The 9,936-nt window shown below is 35.1% G+C and overlaps 1 long non-coding RNA gene across 1 annotated transcript; it reads left to right on the forward strand.

Moving 5' to 3' along the window:
- The first annotated feature begins 1,020 nt into the window (after window positions 1-1,020).
- On the forward strand, window positions 1,021-9,735 carry LOC140002517 (uncharacterized). The gene is made up of 3 exons (XR_011809287.1): window positions 1,021-1,425; window positions 7,322-7,519; window positions 9,540-9,735. It is a non-coding gene; the product is annotated as an uncharacterized lncRNA (long non-coding RNA).
- Window positions 9,736-9,936: the final 201 nt, after the last annotated feature.

Below are 9,936 nucleotides of genomic sequence, written 5' to 3' on the forward strand. Positions count from 1 at the left end.
TAGTGAATGCATTCTAGAGAACATATTTTAAATGGGATTTTAATATCCCGACTTTTACAAATGAAATATCCATTTTTCATAAGCCTTGACTTGGAAAGCTAAGTGCCTTAAGTCACCGTTGGTTTTTCAGGAACTGGTGTGAGCTTCACTTTGGCAACAAGCTTCTTAGTTTTTGACATGTAGATATAGATTCAAAGGTAGAAAGTTAAGCTAAAAAGAAATGCAAAGTAGGCAGCTGGTAACCCTTTGGATCCTGGAATATTCTCTTTCCTACAGTTTTGCTCTGAAGCACTCATACCTGGCTAAAATATGACTGCCCTGTGAGAAAGGACTGAATCCTTTTAACACCCTCCCACCAGCTGGATGCTTTGATAAGCAAGCACCAAGTCTTGTTTGTCATCCAGAGTATGATGAAAGCATTCCTGAAATAGGAATATACACTGCTGTTGCACTCTTTCCCCATGGTTCAACTAATAGTTTGATCACAGGAAAATAATGGGATGAAAAAAGTCTCCCAGACTAGAGAATGCTATGCATAGAAAAGACTCTGCTTCACCTCTGGGGTAAAGTAAGCCTCTGAAAGAAAGGGTAGCATTTACATCTAAAGCATCTTTATCTTTAGAGGACTCTCACAACAAATACAAAACATAAATTGTTACTCGCAGTTCTGGAGTATGGAGTCTAGCACCTAAATCCCAAAGGTGTCAGACTTCCATTTCTTGTCTTTGGAATTAGCATTAACTAATCTAAGCATTTTCCCATTAACCATGTCAGGAAAATCAGGCCCTCTTCCACAGAATCCACTTGTCACTGTACAGTCCAAATGTTAAAATTCAGGTATTTCTGCTGTGTCAAAACATCTGGCCTGTCCAGCTGCAAGCTGTCTACAAACTGGGAGCTCCCTAGTTCAGCTGGTTAGCTTGAACTCACCACCCTGCTATGGAGCACAGCTGGTTAACAGGAGGCAAAGAAAAGCAGCATGTTGTCTTGGCTGAAGTGCACCAGTGTGAATAACTTGTTTCCTGCTCAAAGGTGGCTTTGCTCATCCTGCTTGAGTTTAGTCTATCTCAGCCTACCAGTACAAAAATGCCTTTCTAAGGCCATTATTGTTACAGTACATCAAGTCCTAACTGTCACACTTTTTTTAGCCAGCTGGAGAGATAGCATAAGCTTTCTAGCCAGAGAACTAAAGGAATGAGGACAAAGGACTAATCTTTCTGCTGAAGAACTCTTTTTTTTATTTTTTTCAGACCTACAGAGAATTTTCTCTACTATTCCTGCCCTCAATCAAGAGGTCAACATTATTGTGACCCTGCACATGCTGAGCTGTTCTCCTGCCGATTTAAATAAAATACCCCAAAGGAGATTCCACAGTGGAAAGCAACAGACCACAGGAGATTTTCCCTTTTAGAAGTTACTATTTAGGTAAGTACTGCAGACTTTAATTGTAAGAAGGTGAAGGCATTATTGTGAGGTCTTGACATGAAATAACATTCTATGGATGTGGAAGGTTAACTTTAGTGACATATCAAGTCATATTTAGTGACATATTAAACATGCTAAGAAGAGCAGAGAACAACTCATTTTACAGAATAATAATAAGAGGACTGTTACGCAGTACTGAACTGAAATTTGGAATACAGGTTTTTTTTGGTTTTTTTTTTTTGTTTTTTTTGTTTTGTTTTGTTTTGTTTTGTTTTTCAAATATGTGTAATGGTGATACAGAAACTATAGAACATAAATTTGCCTTTTTGGAAATGCAATTATGTCATCCTTACCGTGTCCCCTCAGTTTTAAAATTTCCATTTAAATACAACACAGAAAGAGACAACACACACAGAAATAAAAATCCATAAGTAATAATTCTGAGTAGCAAAACTTGATATCTGTTGGACAGGACATTTTGAGAGGTGACTTTTATCCAGGTTGGGAACGTTAATACAAAATAAGATGCTGTTTTCAGAGAGAATCGTATTAACTTTCATTGTTAAGCCTGACCTAATGTGATAATTCATTAGGGATGGTTTCAGACTCAGTCATTCTACTGATGTTGCTTTTATCCACACCTATCAGAATAAAAATCCAGAAGTACAGTCTGGAGGAAGTGAAGTTATTTAGTTAGAATAGAGTTTATTGATGTTGTTAAAATATATTTCAACTATAAATTCCTTATTATGAACGTCACACTGAAAGTAAGGTTCTTACCATAGACACCCAACACTGTGCAAAACAGAAAAGTTCATCTTATCAGAGAGACCTATTAAAAATAATGAAGGTATTATTATTGATAATCGATTTTTTTTTTTTTTAATGTCTTGTTGTCTTCTGTTAAAGAGCTTAGTTAGGAAAGGTTTATTCGTTCAGGACCACAAGGTTAAAATTATCTGTTTTTCAGTACTTGTAATTATTGATCTTTTCTGCCTCAGTCATGATAAACATCTAAGAAGCTACAAAACCGTGTATAATACAGTATTGAGCTATGTCCATTAAAAAGAATTATGTTTGGTATCACAGCTGACTGCTGTGGACCTTGTAGTACCCCAAAATGGTTACTTACAACAGAAACAACAAACATGTTACAAAGAATGCCAAAAAAAAAAAAAAATTCCTTTTCAAAAAGAAGTCTAATGACAGTCATCACTGTCCAGCATAGATTTCTTTCTAGTACCGATTAGCAGGGTTTTTCCAAGGACAGTATTTGTAAGGGAGACCAGTGTTTAAGGTTCATTTACCTAATTGTAACTGAAAAGCATAATTTGCTAGAAAAAGAATTAGTGATAGATGGTAGAAAGACCAGAGCAAGCACGCAGTGGACAAAGAGTTTATTATTAACAAGGGAAAATGAAAGAGTGTGGAAAAAAACAGTGGCTTAATGTGCATCTTGGAGGCAGAGACAGGAACATGAACTAACCTGAAATCTTCTAAATCCCAGATGACAACCGTGACCAAAACCTTACTTTCCTAGCCACTTCCAGCTAAGGCACCCTTCAGCTTGCAGTGAGGTATTTAAACGTTATTCACAGAGATTTTTGTCTTTGGTTAACAGCTTCCTACAGATTTACTTCTGCTTCTCTGCTAGTAACATTCTTCTTGTACATTACCTCTCTGCTTTAAAGCACCCTCTCTGTCCCCCAAAATGTCTCGGCTGTGAATCTCTAGACTGATAGGATGCAACTCGGTTCTGATCTTCTAATGATGGACACTACCCAAAAGCCCACACAAAGACATTATAATCAAAGACAGAATAAGTTCTTTTCTTTTAATTAAGAAACTATGCATGTCTTAGAACTCTCTAATACCAATGCACCTGAATCACAAATTCTTCATTAATTAGTTTTAAAACATAAATGTATCTGCAGATGAAAGAACAGGACCATGGATATTCAGGACATACTGATGTGGGATCTGCAGGAATTATTAGGCACCTAAGCCAGAAATGCCTGTTCAGAAAGCTCTATTATGCTTTCATGTCATGAAACCTGCAGAAATAATAATACTTAAAAGGAGTCTGCAGCTGTGAGTTGTTCATCCCAAAACTGCTAGTATAAGGCAGGCTGCACTAAAAAAAAATGTTTTTGTTTTGTTTTGTTTTGTTTTAATTAGGGGAGTGAGGAGAGTTTGTTGAAAGACAGAAAATAATCACCTTCTTTGAAGTCTTACAACTGTTTATGATGTGCAGAGAGGCCTCAGCCACAGAATAGGAAAATTATTTACCTACCTTGTTCTGAGTATTTCCTGTCATCCAGCTCTTTGTGAAGCTACTTTGGGTTTCATTTGCACACCTCCCAGTTCAGCCAGCTGATTGTTTCAGATTCCATTCGAATGATCTACAGGGTTGTTAATCTATGCCAGGCAATGTTCCACACAGATTCTAAAACCAACAGAGGCTGAACTGATTCCAGGGTCAGAAAAGCCATATTACTGCTTGCTCTCTTTTGCAAAAGGACATGGCTTTGCTGTCTTAAAGTTCAGTACCACATTAGTGCAACTGCTGGTGCTAATATATGATTAAACTGTACAAATCTGAGCTGATGGTACTCAGACATTTTTTAAAGCATACACATGCAGAATCTTTTAAAACACTGCACACATACATACACACAAAAAGAGCCTATATACACAGTAAGGCATCCTTGATTTCATTGTGAGGACCAGACACTTAGCAGTTTGATGCTTCAATACACTTTTAGGCACCAAAGTCTTTTACTGGATTCAGGCCTAGGTAATTAATTGCACCAAAAGTTTAATACTAAACTAGTTCTTCAGCTATTGTATATACTCCTCATTCAAGTGCAAATCATTACCTTCACTGTACCTATTTTACAAAGCTGGAAAAATATTACTTATTCAAGCTTTAAGCAAAAATGCAAATTCAAGAACACCACTTAGAGAACTTCCCAGCCCCAGGACTTGTTTGCTGTATAATGAACTCCTACTTCAAATAAAACTTTTCATTTAGAATACACCGAAGCCACATTTTCTTATCTAAAATTATATTATTTTTCATTCAAAATATAAACCAAAACAAGAAGAGGCTTGACTGGAGTTCTGTACAAATGCCAGGAAATAATTTTAAAACACATTTTAAATGAACAGTTGAGGAACTTGGGGTTCTTCTTCTGATTTAGTTGATGAATGTGCAGCAATTTCACCATGAGAATGATACATTATAATCATTAAATATCCTGATTTTGAGACTAGCAGGGTGATATGAACATTGTTCTTAGTTTCAACACTTCTTGGAAGAAAGCAATATAATGTTGTTTCATTTGTAAAAATTGACATGGATAAATAGTCTGACAAGCATTTAATTAGTGGAGTATACAGAAAAGTGAACGCTTCTAACAAGGAAAATGGAATAACAACTTTAATCTGATTGATACTCTTATGCCAGAGAGACCAAAACTCTGTATTTTTTTGTAGCTAATTTAAAAATATCTTTATTCAGAACTCGCTGAAATTCTGATTCCATTAAACCAGGTAAGCACACATAATAACTTCAAGATAGTTCTGGATTTTACCCTTTTAGGCTTCTCAATATCCAAAAGCTTTAATAAATTTTCATCTAAAACCATGTATTGTATTTGCTTCAAAGCACACAGCTCTTCAGATATGCTAACTAATCTAATCTCCTGCTATTATGACTGCAACATGCTACGATTTAGATATTTTGTGAATTGTATGGAATGTATACTGATTCCTTCACCTGAAACAAATGTGAAAAACAAGTCAGACTCCCAAGTCTATAAGTCTGTTTTTAAGAACTGCTAAGGACCCTGTAAGATGCACAGATTTAACATATAAAATTCCAAGTCAGTAACAACAAAAACCATTAGATGCATAAGGAAGATAATGCACTGTAAAAATATGGAATAGATAAGATACTCTATTGGTTGCAGCCTGGATAAACTCTCTTTTCCTAAATTCAGGCTGACATGAAATGTCATTTTTCATAAGAGTCTGCTGGATGAGGCTACTTCTGAGAAATGATACTATTAAACATCAGTCTGGACAGAACATACTCATGTTTGGGAAATCTGGTATTTCATTCAACTATCATAAAATAAATGTTTTCCACTGAAAACTTCATCTTGCTAGCTGAGAAATCCAACGCCAGCTTGTAATTGGTATTTTCACAGTACACCACCCTATACAAGATGTATCCAGGGAGATCAATCCATGGAGGGAAGCCAGCCTGTAAAGCAAACTGGGATCCTGATAAACTAAATTCTCGTTTTATTTTAGCATTACGGAAAACACGTACAGCTTGATATTTTAACTTGTTAAGCTTTAATAGAAACACGTTTCACTCTCCGTTTCCATGGACCATGCCATTCTGTTCCCATTCCCTACCCCTTCTTCTCTTTCTTCTCCCAGAAAGCATATACTTATGCTTTGTCTCTAGGTAAGAGGTTTCTACACATATATGTGCACGTGTAAAATATAATTTATTGTTTTGTCTTCTAGACTAACGAATTTGGGCTTCAACTATGGGTACCAAAGTCCGTTCACTGCAGCAGAAAACTATTACTTCAAAACTGAAGAGACTTAAGTCCCTCCAAAAATACAGTAGGGTAAAAACTACTTCTCAGAGGTCTGAAGCAATAGTTGCTTTTTCCTTGTAGACGCTTATAGCCACTGCTCTGGATTACATAGTCTTCAATACAAAGACTTTAGCTAACATATCTTGTACCAACACCAAGGCCTATGAGACTGCTTGAGACCCACAAAACCAATTAGGTTGATTCTAATAAAAACAAGCAAAAAGGCAAGACAAAGGGTTAGAAGACTCATTTCCATCTGTTTTATGTATGTGTGTTTTTTTTTTTCTAGCCCTGTTAAATAAGTGAATGCCTTTCAGATAGGTACTCTCACAGAGGACAGGTTTAGAGGGTCTGTTTTAGGGCAACTGAAGGTCATGCTCTCCAGTGGGGGTTCTATTTCCATGGGTTAGGTGGAAGTTAAAGTGATCTTGCTAATTGAGGCAAGACTGTACTATGTATGCCGAGCATTTAAATATCCAACACAAAGAAACCTCCACACAATCCCCATCCCTCCCCAAAATGCTTGCCAGCTGGAAAAAAATATGACTCAAAACATTGATATTTCATAACAGAATGTTAAATTACATGTGACTAACAAGCCTGTTCAGCAGATTAGTATGATGGGATCTTCAATACTCTGTGCAAGCAAATTTTCATTTCAGAAGGCATAAAAGGGAGATAAACTGGTGAAACTGGAAGGTTGTTTTACATTTTACCGGAGGACCTTAGGACAAGGCCTCTAGTATAAGCAAGACCTCTAGTATTGACTATTCACCATGTAACAATGTATAAACAACTCCACAAAACAGAATATCTGCAAGGAGCAAAGAAGAAATTAAAATTAAAATATGTAAAAATAAATAATAAAAATAAAAATAAAAATAAAAATAAAAATAAATAAAAATACTATAGGAAGACAAGAAAAAAAAAAGAGAAAAGGAAGAAAAATAAGATGATAATACATTCATATTTTAAGCATGATTAAAGGAGGATACTCAAATATCACTAAAATACAATCTCCAGCATGGCTGTTACATATCTCATTTAAAAGTTCAATGTATAAAAGTCATGAGTTCAAAAGGTGCTCCAAAGAATTAAGAATCTGCTGGTTTCATCGTTACATGACTTAGAAGGTATCTAAAGGAAAGGAAGAGCCTTATCGGTCAGGGGCATCCTATCTATCATCTTTTCTATTGTTGAAGTCTTGGATAGAACTACAAGAACCATTTAGAAAAAGAAGGTTTTCTGCCCTTCTCACCTCTTCTTTCTTCAAACAGTTGTGTGAATCTTAAAATATGAATAAAAACCCATGGGGCCAATTTTTCAAAACGAAGAGGCTGAGTTCCACCTCTTGAGTTCCACCGCTCAAGTCAGAGTTCAATGAGATTCTTCTGAAGAAAAGTGGATCCTGCTCTCACATGTGGATCATGTGTATCATGGTGACCAGAGAAACTACCTTCCAAGAGATGCTAGAGGTACTTTATTCTGGGTCTTTTAGAAGTGCAGAAAGTCAAAAGTCTATCTAGTTTAATCTATTGTGATAAAGTCAGCTTTTGATTTGTACATAAATAAATGCCATTAATACTACTGATTGCATAACAGCACTTGAGAGCAGTATCTAACTGCTAGCTGAATTCTCTGTACTATCACTTATCCTGAGGTTATTAATCTTGGTAAAGTCAGTAATGTGGTTCATCAAATCTTGGACCTTTTGTGTACCTTCAGATGGTCACTTTATCCAGAACTCTGACAGATAATGTCCCATGGCACAAACCATGTTAGTCAAATTGTCTTCTCTCTCTCTCTCTTTTTTTTTTTTTTTTTTTTTTTTTTTTTTGTTGTTGTTCTCTTTTATTTATCATTGCTTAAGGCAATAAGCTTTAATTGTAACCAGATACTGACTTTGTAATACTGTGAATTACTTTTAAATTTGAAAAATTTATAGGTTAAAATAAAAATCCAGATTAGTTTTGGGTTTCCATCTCCTCAATAAGTGGAATAACATTGTTTTTCTTGTACTCCTGAGTTTGTAGGAAATACCTATTTTCAAAATAGGGTTTTTAAAACTACACATGGAACTCAATTTCTTAAATAGAAATAGGAATCATATCTATGAAATTTTCCACCACTTTGAGGAGTATATAAATTAGTTATATTTCTGGCATGAATGGAAAGGCAATGTATTTAAAATGCTTGAGTGTTCCAGTGTTTGTTGTCTTCTGCAGGTGCATAGTAATTTGCATATGACAGTAACCCTTAAATATTAAAGTCATAAATCCTTCCTCAAGGTCCTCACCCTCTGCAACAGAGAAGTCAGCAACTGTTTATCTGGGAAGCATGAATTACCCCATTTACCTAACTGAATATTAATTGCTCACAATTAGACTGTTTGCATTCATTAGAATTCCGTATCATTTGAGGGCAATCATTACCTTTGCTTTCCCGAGTAATATACGGACAAATATTCATCCCCAAGTCATCCCAATATCTCTGCTTTTGAAGAACATGTAATTTTTCCCCATTCAATTTTATAGCACATTGTTATAGTGGTTGCATTCAAATATGATGCTATTATATATATTTTACAACATATACCATTATATATAAATATATATATATTTTTGCAATATAAGGATTTTATTTAATAAGTATTATGTACATTAGAAATCTCTGTCATAATGATGAAGGCTTCATTCTTTCTGACTGCAATGTTTTTGTTCTTATTTTCCTGCTTCCCTCTCACATTGTGTCTTCAGTCGCCAGTAGAGATTTTACTTGCAAATAAAAGTATCTCAAACTGAGTTCCAGTCTTATCAAGCACTGCATTACACACAAATTTCTTATTATAAGTGGTAAATAATCCAGAGGTAAATGTGATCTCCATTCTTTCAAATTCAAACTATGAAACATGAACTCAAGCAATGCTTATTTTTTTGAGATGTTTCAAATCAAGTCACCATGTATGCTGTTTCATGTTCTGTGAAGCTCAGAAGCTTCACGTCATAATACGGTGAAATATTTTGTGTTACACCATTTTTTAACTGAAATAAAACCATCAAAAATCAGTTTCACACAGGTGATTTTCTTACATGTTTGGCTGCCATTACACTTAAAAGCAGCCAGTTTTGTTTTCTCTCCCCTTTTTTTTTTTTTTTTATTTTATTTTTATTTTTATCAAAGAAAATAGAGACAAGATGTTAAAAGGTTGCCAAAATGGAACTGTTAGCTAGTCAGCAGACCATCATTACCTTACACCCAACTATTGTTATCTGGTATGTAAGATAACGCCCAGTATTTCAGCAGACAAGGAGACAGAAAATCAGTTCAGCTCAGGCAACTGGCTACCAATATGCTTGTGAATTACTACATCTTTAGTAATATTCCACCTGTTTCCTGGATGGAATATTCCTTATTGGACAATTAATTTTTAGATTAACTCAGGAAAGCAGAAAAAAAAAAATAGACTAATCACTATTTTGTACCTCCCAAATGCAGCAAAGTTCAACCCAACCCAACCATGAACACATACGAAAATCTTGAAGATTACTTCTGCTGTTTCAGAAATCAAGTGTCATTCAGGTATGATTTATCCTCTGCTATCCCAGACAAAGTTTTATATAGTCTTTAATACTCTATAAATCCTAATCCCTTACTACAGATTCTGTCAAGAGAAGAGAAGGTTAACAACACACAACAGATGGTGAGTAAAGATGACTGACATCAGGGTATTGATCAGGAATTTAGACCCTTACAATCTGTGACACTGGTAATTTTACCTTTCTTGGCTGATGAAAAAAAAAATTATGTCTATGGTTTGCAGGAGTCTTCGAAAAATACAAGTTTTCATTAATTCTGAAAAATTTGCACCAAAGGCATAAAAGTTATTTTATTA

This window comes from Anas platyrhynchos, chromosome 4 (assembly GCF_047663525.1).
Source record: "Anas platyrhynchos isolate ZD024472 breed Pekin duck chromosome 4, IASCAAS_PekinDuck_T2T, whole genome shotgun sequence".
In the NCBI taxonomy this organism is placed as follows: domain Eukaryota; kingdom Metazoa; phylum Chordata; class Aves; order Anseriformes; family Anatidae; genus Anas; species Anas platyrhynchos.